This window comes from Macaca mulatta, chromosome 7 (assembly GCF_049350105.2).
Source record: "Macaca mulatta isolate MMU2019108-1 chromosome 7, T2T-MMU8v2.0, whole genome shotgun sequence".
Classification (NCBI taxonomy): Eukaryota; Metazoa; Chordata; class Mammalia; order Primates; family Cercopithecidae; genus Macaca; species Macaca mulatta.
Genome location: NC_133412.1, coordinates 130,250,800 through 130,267,711, shown reverse-complemented (window position 1 = coordinate 130,267,711; position 16,912 = coordinate 130,250,800).

Below are 16,912 nucleotides of genomic sequence, written 5' to 3'. Positions count from 1 at the left end.
GTTGGGGGAGACAACACAGTGAAAACAAGCATCAAATGAACTGAAATGGAGAGTGGGCTTCAATGTTCTCCACTCTTCCAGGTTTTATGAAATTTTCTGTTATTATAGAAGGAATTTCACAAGAGCAAATTTTGGAACATGAAGTTCTGAATATTTTAACCTCTGGGCAGTAGAGTAGTTCAAAAAATTTATCTGACACATAATTGCTGCTAATTGGTTTCTAAATATTTTCTTATGTGAAGATGGAGTCAATTTAGTGGGAATCAATTTGAATTAAGTTATTAGAATAAAAAACTCGTAAGAGCCATCTCTATTTATGACAGCTGGAAACTATCTCCCAAGTATGCCCTTGTAATTACATTTAGAGTTGCTTATCTAGGGCACATCAAAGAATTAGATGCAAGTGGTCATTGCACTAATGAAATGCTTATCTTCCTCTACTCATCATACTGAAGAGCTTTTAGAAATGTCTATTTGGACTCTTCTTCCACTATTAATTAATTGAATGGATATCAGGGCTCCCAAGCTCTATTAAATGAAAAGAGAGACCTAGATTAATTCTGTTTCTATGTAATAAGTATGTTTGAAAGCAGAGAAAACAATTTCCAACATACTCATAAATAGATCCAGGTTGAGATGTGTGAAAGAATAATACTCCTTCGTCCAAAGATACCTATTTTATAAATAAGAAAGCAAAAATAAGGCTTGAGATCTGGTGAACCTAAAATTAAACTTGCATCATTGCTCTTCCATTAAGTATTTTCCATAAATTTAAGATATGTGGATTATGACAGTTCTCCAGATATGCTTGCACTCCATTGTTTGGATTTCGAATGTGTTTGGGCCTGACAGCTCTTGGTTAAAATCTCTTGTGAGCCAAAAATACTTCTGGCTGCCATGCCCATCCCACCCATCCAAATGTTTCTGGCAAATACGATCAATGGGCAAAAGCTAAAATCCCCCAAGAGCTCCTGGCCTGGGGAAACTTTTGCCAATACTTTATTTATCCTTAGTATCAAAATAAATGCTCGCTTTAAAAAAGAAAGATCACAGCAAGTTTCCCCAGTTGGAGAATACTAGCAAATAAAACAAAATTTTTAATGAAAATTGAAAGTGGTTGGACCACAAAAAGACATTCAGATGGAGTGAAAACATTTTAATTATTCAGAGGAACTTTTGACTTCCTATGACCTTTCAGGGTGCCTGGGGCCTTGAGGCCAACTTTTGCTTTTCTTAGCCCTGCTTTATGTCTTAAAATTCCAGCTTCCGTTTTTGCCTTGTATCTCAAGCCTCCTCTTCCTGCCCATCAGCCCATTTCTTTATCTAAAAGAAGGCTTCAAGCAACTAGTCTAAGAAAACACTCTGCAGGGATTGCTCTGCATGGGTACTAATTATTTTAAGCCACATTTGTTTGTTATGTTTTACCTGCTGGGGTGAGCCTCACTTCCCGTGCAAGCTGCCACAGGCCAGCTTTTGCTTGGAACCCAAACACGTGTTGATTCCACCATGACATGAAGACTCAGTGAGAGGAGCATATTGGGCTGTTTAGTGTCGCCATTGCATTACAAACCAAACATGATTGCAGTTTTCGACAATTTCCTTTGAAGAACTTAGCCGTTGACTGAACGTGGAGGGAAAAATTTATACTCAATTGAGTAACTTGATGCTGGCTAGAGAGCTGAGAATATCATTGACCTGTGAAGAATTTGAATGATGCTGGAGGGCTCTGTGTTTTAGTTTCAGAAATTCTCAGGTTGGGTCAAGTGTACAAGATGATTACTACCCAGTCAGGAGACCAGGAAACCTCACATATACATATGTCTGCAATTTGATAGGGAGACTCGAGGCATAATCTCTACAAACAAATTACTTCTTCAGAACTGTTGTGTGAAATGGCCTTTGTCTACTTTTCTTTTGGGATGATGGACTGAGTGATAAATCAATAATCATGCTGTTCTGTTTGTGGATGACGTCTGTGAAGTAAGTGACTGCGTTGTGACTTTTGAGGGGCTCTGAAACTTCGTTTTGGTTCCAAGTCCCTGCAAAACATCTTCCTTTCTAATCCTGTGAGCCTCTGAAATACTTTGACAACTCTCAGGGTTGGAAGGAACCTCTGAGGTCATGTACTTCTACTTTCTTCTCAGGGAAGGGAATCTCCTCTATAACAGTTTCATGCAGTTACCCAGACTTCTTACACTGTAATTATCTAAAAGAGGAGTCATATAAGGATGTCAAATATTCCAAGCAATCGCTGTTACTGTCCTCTAATTTGCTCATGACAGACATTATCAATGAATCTTGATCCTCTTTCCAGCAGAGCCCAGCCCCAGGGCCTTAGAAACCTTACTCAGACTGTTCTCTATGCTGCTACCATCTATCCTTTAGTGCCGGGCAGGAGAAGAGATCCATTTTCCACTCCTAGTTTAAGGCATCAAGTCCTTCACCTACTTCAATTCAATTAGCCATGCAGCTAGTAGGCCTGGAAAGATTTACAGGACATGTGGATTTTCCTCTCAGTATTTTTTCTGACTAAAGTTTTTGTTTCTGTTTTACATAGTTGTGATATGTATGTACCAATTTTAATTTAACACGAGAAGCATATTTCAATATTATAAGCACTTGATACACATAATGTTAAAGGCATGTATAATATAACATATAATTTGATTATTATTTACTTAACTATTTCCTCATTTTGAATATTTAGTTTCCTTTGGATTTTTTTCTATTATAAATAATATGTTATAAATATGAGGAAATGGCCGGGCGCGGTGGCTCAAGCCTGTAATCCCAGCACTTTGGGAGGCCGAGATGGGTGGATCACGAGGTCAGGAGATTGAGACCAACCTGGCTAACACGTTGAAACCCCGTCTCTACTCAAAAAAATACAAAAAACTAGCCGGGCGACGTGGCGGGCGCCTGTAGTCCCAGCTACTCGGGAGGCTGAGGCAGGAGAATGGCGTAAACCCGGGAGGCGGAGCTTGCAGTGAGCTGAGATCCGGCCACTGCACTCCAGCCTGGGCGACAGAGCCAGACTCCGTCTCAAAAATAAATAAATAAATAAATAAATAAATAAATAAATAAATAAATAAGAAAGAGGAAATTACATTTTACATATAGAGATTTTTTTCACATTTGGGATTATTTCCTTAGGCTAGATTATGAGAAGTGGATTTATTGGGTCGTGAACATTTTAAGACTCTTAATAGATGACTCAGCTGTTTTCCAATGGATTATATCAATTTATACTCCAATCATGTATTAAATTACCTATTTCATCAACCCCTTGGCACTTTCGCATATATCTTAAAATGTATAGGCAACAATTGAAGTTGAAGTTGCTTTTCTGGGATTCTTGACATCTGTGATTGGGTGTGGTGTGCTCATCCCTCTGCACCACGCTGCCTTCTGCTAGGGGGCTATCAGGTCTGTGGGGCATTTAGAACCTTTCCCTGATTTTCTAGGAATTGGCCTGTGAATTTCCCTGTTGTTAGGTCAGAGATTACAGTTCTCTCTACCCTCTTTATAAATTAATAGCTTGATTCTCTGCTTCCAACATCGTCTGTCCTCACCACTAATAGTAAGAACAGTTACTACTGCTGCTACAACTACTACTGATTGAGCTGTAGTTCTGTACTGAGTGTGATTCTAAGTACTCCACAGGTAATATTTCATTTAGATCTTACTGCAACGCATTGAAATAAGTGTTATCATCCCCAGTCCACAAATGAGTATAATTAAGTGAAACTTCGAGAAGCTCAGTAACTTCCCAAGGATATTCAACTGCTAAGTAGTAGAGCTGAGAACTGAATTGGGGCTCTACCTTATTTCCCGTCCCAGGCTTTAAACCACTCTGTGTTATGCTTCTACATCTCTGAGCTACCCACCTCTAACTCAGTCTGTCCTTTGGCTCTGGAATCAAAGCAGTTCTGAGTTAAGGAAAATTAAGGCCCTCTAGCCCAGCATCTGAAATCACTGTTGTTGCTAGACCAGCTCTGATTTTGTGCTGGATTCACACTAAATGGACTTTTGCCCAGTAATGTTACTGAGAAGACACTAGGAGAACTAGGGCTGATGAGAACACTCATTACAAGGCAGCCTTTGCAAACATTGAAAGAAGGTTGTCCCAGGGTGGTAACATAGTTTGTGTTTCCTCTCTCAATAGCAAAATCTAGCTACACTTCAGCTTCTGCTTCTACCTTTTCCTTGTGAACAAATCCCCACCTTATTCCCAATTCCAGTGACTATGCTTTTTCCTTAGTCTTGATAACTCCCTAGTAGCTTAGTTCCTGTAAGATCTGCAAAGGAATCATAAGATCTGCCTACTAAATAGTGACAGGAAAGGGGGAGAGGGGAACACAAGTAGAAAAAACCTTGAGAGCTTGTGAATATAAGGTGAAATATAAGGCTACATTCATTCACATGGTGATATTCACCCATGGATCTGGGCTCAATATTATGCCAAGTACTTATGGAGCTAGTCTAAGAGTTTACTGGGATAGTTCTTTAACACCTGAATTTGAAGATGGCTTCTGAAATAACGTGAAGATATCAGAACTCCCTTGGCGTACAAGAAGGGGTCAGAAAGCTCAAGGGTGTGAGAATGTTAGAATAGATTTATGATGTATAAACTCATAGCCCATCGCCTGACTATATACCCTAGCAGAGTCTAGAGAACACTTTTCATTTTGGTAAAAATAAATGCACTGGTTAATGGGACAGTCACATCTTTGACATACTTGGTAGTAGCTATATTGTGTAAGCTGAGGCTCAGACTGGGTAATATTGCCATGACATTGAATCTTTACTGACAAATAGGGTTAATGGGACTGGGGAATGGCAGAGACCAAGTGGTAACTCTGAACTGGGTATAATGGATACCCTGGTGCTCTGCCCAGATCCTTTGTCCAGAGCCAATGCACCTTGCTATTGAGAATATTGGTTAACAGCCCACGGATGTGTCTTTCACTGGAAAAGCCTCATACAGTTTGCTAGGCATTGGTCTGAGGCTGATAACTGGATGTACAAAGGTCTGTCCCCCTTGCCTTAATTTTGTGCGACTCTGAAGTGCCATATTGGTTCTAGAGCTCTCTGTTGAATTAACTGAGGCCTCAGTGACAACCGCATTGTAAGTTAGCGTCATCCTCACCGACTCTGCCCTCTTAATTTCCCTCAGGTGCATCTCCTGAAAGCACTCCCAACAGGTCTTCCGTATGCAGCTTTTCATCACAGAGTGTGTTTCCAGGGGACACAATAGAAGACAATTGGTTCCACAAGTGTCCTAAGAACCAGATTCTAATATGAGATTTGGGGGCTGGATGATTCGCCAGCTACCTGGCAATGAGAACACCATCACTGATAATAGGTGAAGTATGGTTAGCCCCCAGCATGCTGTCACAAAGCAATTAAAAAAAAATTCACCAGTGGTGAAGTGGGAAGGGAGATGGTGGGTGGGGATGCACTGTTGGGTGTCTTATCTCTGTTGCCTAGAAGGCATGAGAGAGATTATCCTACAAGGACAATGGAGTTGTGTGGCTACTGTGGAGTATTATTGATTAGTTGAAGAGGAAATGTCAGGCTTGAGCAATTAATGACCAATTCAAAGCAAAATATGAAAGACAGAGGGCCTGCTGGGTAGCATTTAAGGGGACCCTAATGTCTTGCAGCCAAAGCCCAGACAGAAAGGAGGACCAGGTTCAAGACTTAATCATAAAAGCAGTGAAACTTCCAGTCAAAATCAGTGTGGAACCCCATGATTTGAGATGAGACTATCTGGGTGTATGTATATAAAAACCTTGAACACCCAAATTCCCTGAAACTACTGGATTGACAGAAGGGATCCCTCCTTTTTGTCAGAAGATAATGGAACCCCTTTATTGAAGGGCATGATGAAAACTTAGATCATGCAGGTGCCTTTAAAGACCAAGCGTATCTCTCTCTTACCTGCCCACCTACCCCACCCGCAACCTCCCTTTCTATAACCATACCAATATTAAAGATCAAATCTCAGCATAGCACACTGGGAATGTGCTAGGCCAGCTAAGGAAGGAGACTAAATACAGAAGGGAAGATATGGCTTGGAGAGTATGCTTGGGATTGGTTCCTGAGGGTGCTAAATCAAGGGGATAGAACACAAAGTTGAAAAATAGATAGTTTATTGAAATGGTAGCAATCTTTTTGTGATTCAGGATTTAATAACCTGTCAAGAACCCCAGAGCTGGTGCTAATGAGAGCTCCTGGAAGCTTCTTGGAATCTCGATGGCCACACTAAGTGAAGAAGTACCAGAGGTGCCATGGTAGGTAGTGGAGGAAAGAACTGAAGGACATAAATAAGGGAGAATGCTGAAATGGATACACCATAAGTTTAAAAACTCCCACTAACATATTTATGTTACCTTCCACTGGAAGGTAAGGGGCATCAGAATCCTTGAGATACTCAGTGGTGACTATCCTCTTACCCAGCTTGGGTCAGGGATGATGGTGGACATGCTATTACAGAACCAGGCTGTCTGCAAGCAATGCAGTTTTGGTTAGCAGTGGTTAAACATCAGAAGCAAGGGAGGTGCACTTACTGAAATTAGCGGTAAGGCCAGAGTTGTGCCAAGGGAGGTCTAACTTGCAGGAAGCTATGAGATAGCTAAATAGCAGGAGCAGGTGGCACTGTTGCATACAATCGTGCAAGGGAAAAATATGGTTGGTGCTCAGTATAACCACTGGTGTGGCTCTGGATTTTTTTTTTTTTTTTTTTTTTTTCCGAAGTGGGATCTCACTCCGTCACCCAGGCTGGAGTGCAATGGCATGATCTCAGCACGATCAGGCGATCCTCCCACTTCAGCCTCCCAAGTAGCTGAGACCACAGGCATGCACCACCATGCCCAGCTAATTTTTTTTGTATTTTTTGTAGAGATGGTGTGTGGGGGGAGTGGATTCCTGATGTTGCCCAGGCTGGTCTTGGATTCCTGGGCTCAAACGATATACCCACCTTGGCTTCCCAAAGTGCTGGATGATAGGCATGAGGCACCTACCTGGCCCTGGCTCTGGATGCTTCTATGCCTAATTTTAACAATAAATAGACAAATACAGTAGTTGTAGCCTTAAAGATGAGAGTCGGGATCATCTCACCAGACAACTGCTTAGGCCAACAGAATTGGTGAGGGGCGAGGTGTGCCTAGATCAACAGAAAGGTGAAGGGAATTCAAAATGGATGATAGAAGAAGGGGATGATATGTAGTAGTTATGGCCTCCTAATTGCACTCTGTGTCAGGGGAGGAGTAACCTGACATATATTCAGGGTATGTACATAGGCCCATGGGCCATGGAAAATAGTTTGGTTGACTAGTGAGTGGTCCAGAAGGAACAGGACTGGAAGACTGGCAATAGGTCAGTCTGGGTAAGAGGCAGGTGAAAACCCTGTGGAAGTGGCACAAAGTGTGTGTACCTTCGAGTCCTTGTGAATATCATCCAGAGGGCACCTACCATGGAGGAGGCTCTTCACAAACAGGTGAGGAGTCTACCCATCCAGTAGAGGCCAGCTAGCCTTTTCCCCTAGCCATCTTCATGCTTGCTTAGTGGCCCCGTGAATTCAGTGGCCATCGTAGAAGGAATTGAAGTTGTACCTGGCCCAGTAACATGGGTCTCTCTCATTAAAGCTCATCTAGCTGCCGCCACTGCTGAGTCCAAACTGCCAGCAATGGAGACAGACACTGAGCCCTCCATCTGCCACGATTCCTCAGAGAAACCAGCCAGCCACTTGGTGGTAGGTTACCTGCATTTGACCTCTTTACCTGGGAGGGGTGGAATTCAGCCTTATTGTAATGAGTACATACTTTGAATGTTGTCATTTCTCCCATAAATGGTCTTAGGCCAAGTGACCCATTTTCTGGCAAAAGAGATATGAAAATAGACTCATGACCAAAGAATAACGGTGTGCCTCATCACCCAGAAATACAGAATAAAGTGTTGCCAGCGTTTCTTTAATCACAGAGTCTGTGATTAAATGGTAGATGAATCTTTGGAAGGTTCCTCTAAGGTGTGGGTTGAACTGGGGATACTTTGCATGGTTGTGGCACTGTCTTCTGGGAAATGGTATATGTATTGAACGATGGGATGGTATATGGTACTTTATCTCCAATAGCTAGAATATATGAGAAGTAAGGGTGGAGGTTGGGGCATTTCCACTATCACACTTAATGACCCTCTTGTGAAATTTGTGTTCTTGTTAGCAGAACATATGACATATACAGCTGTCCCTCAGTTCCTGGATACCCAAGGATACCAGAATCCACGGTGTTCATCCCTTATACAAAATAGTGTAGCATTTGTACATAATCTACTCACATCTTCCTGTATACTTTAAGTCATGTCTAGCTTACTTACAATGCCTAATACTACGTAAATGTGATATAAATAGTTGTTATACTGTATTTTAAAAATTATACTATTTCATTGTTGTATTGTTATGTTTTATTGCTTTTTCTGAACACTTTGGAACCACAGTTGGTTGAATCTGCAGATGTGGAACCTGCGAATACAGAGGACTGACTGTATTATATATTATATATAATTTATACATGTAATATGTATATGTGTATGTTATATATGTGTGTGTGTGTATATATATAATATGTGTGTGTGTGTATATATATAATGGCCATGCTGTAAAGCATGAATTCGAGACCCTAAAGATTGCAAATATGCCTTTCATTTAAAGCAATGTGTTACGTTTATGCCAATTTAATCTTTAACATTAATAAAAGGCCAATTATACTCTTCAAGAGTAAGATGTTTTACGAGAAAATGACAAAAAGATACATGTAATCATTGCAGTGCCAGTTTACCATCAGATAGAACGTGCAGTAATCCTTTTAGCAAGCTTAAGCTTTTACATATTAATGGCAACATTGGAGAGTGGGAAGATGCCTTTTACAGCATTGCTGAGGTCCTTCCAATGCAGAAATGTCTCTGCTGCTTGGCCTGATTACTAGCATGTGCTGGGGAGAATAACGCTGCTTTGTGGGCTCTTCCCTCCTCACTACTGAGGCCTGGGGTGGTTTTTTAAATGCAATGCTGTACAGAGATTAATAATGAGGAGGGGAAAAATTCATTTAGACATTTGACAACATCTCTGTGACACTCAGTATGGGTCTCATATGGAGTAGATTTGCCCTACAGAGAAACGCTAGCAACACTTTATTCTTAAACATACGATTAACCAGCTGCCAGAGACAACAGAACATTTAAAACTCCTATTCCAATCGCCAAGTTACCATCTATAGGTCTCAGAGCTACTAAAATGTATTTAAAAGTGAGCCGCAAGACACAACGTGTGTTTCCTTATGTGTAAGACACAGGGCGTGAACCAGATGAGAGCCTTGAGGATCTCTTTCTAACTACAGCTTCACTGTGTAAAGGCAAATAAAGTAACAGAGAAAAGCAAGCTGTTGACTCAGGGAAGTGAATAAGAAACAGAATACATCAATGGTAAGTCCAAACACAAATTCTTTTCATGGCGAAACAATTAAGGCTGTTCTCATCATTTCTGAAAGCTGAGCTGAGGAGTCATCTGAAGATATTTGTTCCCGGATATCTGCTAGAGGAAATATCTGCCTTTCTTTTAAGCTTGAAAATTACAGAGCAGACAACTCAACTGTCAATGAAGAGTGGCAAGGATAACTAAATGTGAAAATCTATTTGGCAATGAAAATGAGCAGGGAACAATGCAGATAAATCTCACAATGTTGAGCAAAAGAAAGACACAAAAGAATACACACATACACACCATATGAGCTGGGCACAGTGGCTCCTGCCTGTAATCCCAGAAATTTGGGAGGCTGAGGAGGGTGGATCGCTTGAGCCCATGAGTTCAAGAACAACGTGGGGAACATGGTGAAACCCCATTTCTGCAAAAAATGCAAAGTTAGTTGGAGATGGTGGTGTACACTTGTAGTTCCAGATACTCAGGAGGCTGAGATGGGAGGATCAGTTGAGCTTGGAAAGTTGAGGCTGCAGTGAGCCATGGTCACCTCACTGCACTCCAGCCTTGGTGACAGAGTGAGACCATGTCTTAAAAAAAGAACACAAAAAATACACACGTACATATTATATGGGTTACCTTTGGTGGCTCATGCTTGTAATTCCAGCACGTTGAGAGGTCAAGGTGGGTGAATTGCTTGAGCCTAGGAGTTCAAGACCAGCCTGGTCAACACAGCAAGATGTCATCTCTACAAAAAATTTAAAAATTAGCTGGGCTTGGGGGCAGGTGCCCATGTTCCCAGCTTCTCAGGAGGCTGAAATAGGAGGATCACTTGAGGCCAGGAGTTCAAGCTTGCAGTGAGCTATGATAGTGTCACTGCACTCCAGCCTGGCAACGGAGAAAGACCCTGTCTCAAAAAAACATTTTTTAAGTATACATAAAATATAAAAAAAATTTTTTTAACTATACTGGACTATATTGTTTAGAATGGAGACATGAGAGACCCTAGGGAGAAACAAGAAAATAAGCATCACAGAACTCAGGACGGCACTTGCACGCTTGCTTCTGGATGGTGCAGAAGGAGGTTACGACTGGGGAAGGGCCCCCACTCACATTCTCTTTCTTGACCTGGATGGTGGTTACATGCTGTTTGTTTAATAACTGTTTTATCAATATTATAAATATATTGTGCATATTTTTCTGTATGGCTATTGTTTTACAATTTAAAAAAAGAGAGGTATAGAGAAAAATATACTTAAAAACAGAGTATTGTGTTACCCAGAACTATCTCATTTTAACATGTTCTTTTAAAAATAAAATAAATAGAGCCAGGCACGGTGACTCACGCCTGTAATCCCAGCACTTTGGGAAGCCAAGGCAGGCAAATCAGTTGAGATCAGGAGTCTGAGACCAGCCTGGCCAACATGGTGAAACTCTGTCTCTACTAAAAATACAAAAATTAGCTGGGCATGGTAGCGACTGCCTGTATTCCCAGCTACTCAAGAGGCTGAGGCAGGAGAATCACTTGAACCCAGGAGGTGGAGGTTGCAGTGAGCTGAAATTGTGCCAACTGCACTCCAATCTGGGTGACAGAGTTGAGATTCCATCTCAAACAAATAAACAAACAAACGAAAACTAAACAAACAAAGAATAAAATAAAATAAATGGGATTCTACAGATGCAATGAGTTCTTCTCCATGCATTCCCTTGACCCATCCTCCTTCCCCCTCATTCGAACCAACTACAGCATGAACTTGGTGTGTAATCTTCCTGTCCTTGTTTTTATAATTTTACTATACATCGATATACATGAATAACTTATTTTCTTGCGGATTTTTGAAATTTACATTAATTCTCTGTGACACATGTATTATTCTGGCAACATGTTTGTGAGGCCTACCCATGTTGCACACATTAAAGGGCTCGTCTTCTCTGTGTCTCAGTTTCTTCATCAACAAATGTGATGAAAATAATGGTCTCTACCACACTGAGCTGTTGAGAGGTTGAAATGCATTAATATTTATGAAGTTTCTTATACGTAGTAAGAGATATATGTGCCTAAGTAAATGGTCTAGCTGACTAACTTGACCTGCTGCATAGGGTGCCATCAAATGAATATTTCCTCATCCATTTCTCCACTGATGAACATTCAGGGGTTTTCAATATTTAGAATTATAAACAAGACTGTAATTAATAGCTGTATATTCCTGCCTTTTGAAAACATTTATTTGGCATCTCCTGCAGACCTACAGGGGCAGGCATATTTTTTGGCTCTGACTGTGATAAGAACCAGAACCGGAAGGAGCCCCAGACAAGGACCATTTCAAGTGTCCATCACATGCTGAACGTGAGCAGGGCCTCATGTCTTTGAGAGCTCAAGGGCAGTAGTTAAAGCCTGGGGCTTTTAAGGATGAAGCTCAGGAGGACACGCAAACTATCGCAAGGACAGAAAACCAAACACCGCATGTTCTCACTCATAGATGGGAATTGAACAATGAGAACACTTGGACACAGGAAGGGAAACGTCACACACTGGGGCCTGTCATGGGGTGGGGGGAGCGGGGAGGGATAGCATTAGGAGATATACCTAATATAAATGATGAGTTAATGGGTGCAGCACACCAACATGGCACATGTATACATGTGTAACAAACCTGCACGTTGTGCACATGTACTCTAGAACTTAAAGTATAATTTAAAAAAAAAAAAGGACATGGGGGAGGAAGGCGATCATCAACATATACTGGGCACTTAGTCTTAAGTATTTTGTCTACTTTATCTCATTGCTATAGATGGCACATATTGTCTTCATTTTTCAGATGAGAAAATTGAGGCTTGATAAGTTAAAGAATGGGCCGGGTGTGGTGGCTCACGCCTCCCAGCACTTACGGAGGCAGAGGTGGGAGAATGGCTTGAGCGTAGGTGTTTGAGACCTCCCTAATGTAGCGAGACCTTGTTCTCCACAAAAAGGGGGGTGGGGAAAGACACACAGAAAAAAGTTAAAGAACGTGATTAAGAGCACATGGATTATAAGGGGAGGAGCTGGAATTCAAAATTACTAATGAAAAATTGAAGGATTTAAGGTCAGGAAAAAAATGGGTTAACAGTTTACCTCAGAGGTAATACATGCATTAATTAGCTTCATTTAGCCATCCCACAATCTAGACATATTTTGAAACATCATGTACACCATAAACATATACAATTTATCTTTGTCAAACAATAATAGTAAAAATTTAACCCCTCTGCAAGAAAAAAAGAATAGAATACACATATAAATATCCTGGGTGCATGTCATAAATACAGATGATGAGGATGATGATGACGATTATGGTTAATACAATTTCCACAAGGTGAAAATCTGCATCACCAACGGATTGTGTTTGGCTGCAAAATAAACTTCAAGGAATATCGGCTTAATTAAAAAAAAAAATAAAAAGCAAAACCAAACAACAGAACAAGTTTACCTCAAAAGGGGGAATAAAAAAGAATAATTGGATCAACCCCAAAGGCCTGCATCTTGTAGCAATCCCAGCCACACTTAGGCTGGGGCCCAGACAGAGCTTCTCTCTCCAGATCATGTTGAGCCTTGATCAGCATCTTTGCCTAACTCTGCCCTTTGCAAAGGCCCAAATGGTTCTGGGGTTTTTAAGAGAGTGGGAAGCAAGGGAAGAACTGGGGTGAGAGAACAGAAAGGGATATGCTACAGAGATGATTATTGAAAGTTGACAGCTGCCAAACACACTGTGTCCCTGGCAACACCTGTTGAGTGTGCCGCGGTGGTGGGGAGGGTGAGATGAAGAAAGACAGCTGTCTACATGCCAACAGCAGCAGGATGCTGTGCTGGGCTCGTGCTCTGCCAGCAGAAGAGGAGCCAAACTCGCTGGCCCAGATTCAAATGGCTGGGTGTCCACTGAGTTTGCCAGTGAATAAGCCCAGGGAATACATTTGCATTAACACCGCTCAGCCACCTCCCTTGCTCCTGCCTCCCATCCCTCCCCCGCCGCATGCAACATCGTTCTTCTTCCCAGAATGTCATCTTCAGGCTGCTTTTCAGAACCTGTATTTCAGTGAAACATGAGGTTAGGCAGATGCTGTCCTGAATTGCCTCGAAGGAAGCCAGCATCAGTAGTCGAGAGCAAGACAAAAAGCTCCATCTCAGGTTTTTGGCAGTTGGCTAGAAAAATATGCTAGGTAATTTTAATTTTTTTGTGTATGTGAAAAGAAAGAATAGATGGGGTTTTACATTTTATCTCATGCAAACATTATTCTCACCCAGACCCTTCCTTTATTTGAACACCTTGAAATTTGGGGAATTCTCAGCTAAGCTGGGAGAGTTTTACAATGGCAGTGGAATGTTACTGGGAAAGTTTGATTCTGCCTGTAAAATTGTTTCCTAAGATGGAGAAGTGTCAGATATGTCTAATTTCTTCTTATCTTTTTTCAGGGCTCCAGGGTGACCCTAGAGGAATAAGAAGTCTCATATCTGGATGAGGAAGTTTTTCTCTGCACAGACCACTGTTTGTGATTTGGAAAAGAAATCTCTCTCTATATATATTATAGCATATATCATTTCAGCCACTTCATGCCAGCATGCATTAGAGGTGGCGAGAGAGATAAAGCCTTAAGGAAGAGAGAAGCTTTGTGGATTACTGTTCTGATAGCCTTTCTCCCAGAGGTCTTAATGAATGATTAGGCCTCAAATGATAGAAATTATCCCATTCTTCTTTGTGACCTTCCAAACTTGCCCATGAAAAAACTCCAAAACCAAACAATTACATTTCTTGAAAAAGGCTTTCATTTCTATGTTGTCCTTGTGAAAGAAGATAATCAACACTTACTCCTCGTTCCTTTCTTTCTCAATGTAAATATTTTTGGAGTAGCTTTTAGTTGAAATAAGTAATGTTAGAAATTGTCAGATAAACAACATGCTTTGAGTAAAATATTTATTTTAGGAATTTATCTTACAAATACACATATATGTATATAAAGACACATGTTGAAGAATATTCACGACAGTATTTTTTTTCAAGTTCACTACCGCGAAAGTCTAAAGAATAACCTATGGCCCATCCATAGAGCATATTTTTTTATTGATAGTGCAGCCATACAAACACTACTATGCAACTGGTTAAAAAGAGTGAGTTGGTTTCATATGTATAGACATGGGCTAACCTCCAAGACATATTAAGGGCAAAATGTAAGGTGTAGAATAATGTGTGCAGCATGCTATCATATTTATGTAAATAAAAAGAAAATATACATCTATGCATATCCACATTGACTCATTCTGGAAGAATGAACAAGAAGCACCTAATAGGCAGTTACCTCTGGGAATGCGAGCCCAGTGATGGGAGGTGGGAGACCAAGATTTTACTGTTTATGTTTTTGTACTGTTTGAATTTTTTCTATTACCATATAATGTGTCACATTTTCAAAATAATTTTTAAAAGTAAACTAATAAAATTTATTCCTAAGCTCTAAATTGAATATTAGAATTTTTAATTTCTAAGTTCTTTTGTTTTTAAACTAGTTGTGTATGATGTCACACACCATTGGCTATTACTACATATTAGTAACTTGATTCATTGAATTTGCCTGGTTGGTGACTGATTAGAAAATATGAGCCACTATAGTCAAAAGATCCATTCTGAGTATAAATTGAGATGATTTTTTTTCCTTAGTCACATAAATCAGCTCAGATACATTGTTGCTCACTGTCAATGAAATAAGATGGCTTTTAAGGACTTAATTGCCATAATTCTGCAATAGCATTTGGGCGCTGTATTAGTCCATTCTCACACTGCTATACATACATACCTGAGACTGGGTAACTTGTAAGAAAAGAGGTTTTAATTAGCTCATGGTTCTGTGGGCTGTACAGGCTTCTGCTTCTGGGGAGGCCTCAGACAACTTACAGTTATGGTGGAAAGTGAAGGGGAAGCAGGCGCATCTTCACATGGCTGGCAGGATAGAGAGAGAGAGTGAAGAGGAAGTGCTACACACTTTCAAAAAACCAGATCTTGTGAGAACTCACTATTATGAGAACAGAAAAGGGGAAATCCACCCCCATGATTCAATCACCTCCCACCAGATTCTTCCCCCAACATTGGGGATTACAATTCAACATGAGATTTGGTTGGAGACACGAAGCCAAACCATACAAGGCCTCCACATCCTTATATTGAATTTTGAAAGCATTTTAATGCTTTCAGCTTGCCTTATTCTTATACATATATACCCACCTGACTCCATTTCTAATAAATAATGGGAGGACTGGTGAAAATTTTCATGGACTTAGGAATACACTTGTCATATTTATCTACCTTCCCAGCAAAATGCTCTCTTTTGTTTCCCTCTCCCTTCCACCTTTCACTCCACAGAAAGCAAGTCAAATAAATACATTGAGAGAGGGGAAGTTTTGCCCATAGAGTTAGTAAGATATCGAAATTATAATACTGTCCTTGAATCAAAGTATGTGGAACTTTAAATCAGAGGTAAGCTTGTTCCCTTTGGGGGATTTGGGGTCAGAAAATCTGAGTTTCTGTCAAATTAACCTCCTGATTCTCCTAGTTTCAGTTTGTAATATAATGGTGTCTGTCCATCTGTGGGACTGATAGGAGGATCAAATGAGCTAATGGCTAATGATAGAGCCCTTTGGAACTATAATGCTCTATTAGCTATTTTTATTAAATATCACAAATATTTTGGGTAAAAAATAGATTGTTTCAAAGTTCTTCTGCTGAATTCAATTTCTGTACAATGCTTAGAATGAAAGGTTTCAGTATTTTCAAGTTAATCTATGTGTCTGCCTTTGACAAGGGCCTTCTCCTAAGAGAACTGGTACTGAGGCAACATCCAATCAGAGTGAGCCTGAAAAACGAAACACGATGCTTGATGGAGACAATGCTTAGAAAACTGGACTGAGCTTGTTGTGGTGGGTTTACCTGTGCACAAGGGTACAATCCTGGAAAGTACAAATAAATTTGATGAGGTGACAATTTTATGCTTTCAAAATCTTAAATTCATTCAAACAATTTTGATTTAGGCAAATTAAGTTGTAAGTGGAGTCCCTTGATTGTCTTTCTTCTTTTTCAGAAATAAACATTAAGATTTATGACTCATTAAACACCACCCTTTAATTTCATTTGTTTGGCATTTTACTTGATAAACCACCAATTCCTAATTTATATTGCCCTCATTTCATCTACAGTATTTTTCTGTCTAACATTTTTTTTTTTTTTTGAGACAGGGTCTCGCTCTGTTGCCCAGGTTGGAATGCAGTGGTTGATCTCGGCGCACTGCAGCCTCAACCTTTTGGACTCAAGTGACCCTCCTGCATCAGCCTCCTGAGTAACTGGAACTATAGGCATGTATCACCACACCTGGATAATTTTTGTATTTTTAGTAGAGATGGGGTTTTACCATATTGCCCAGCCT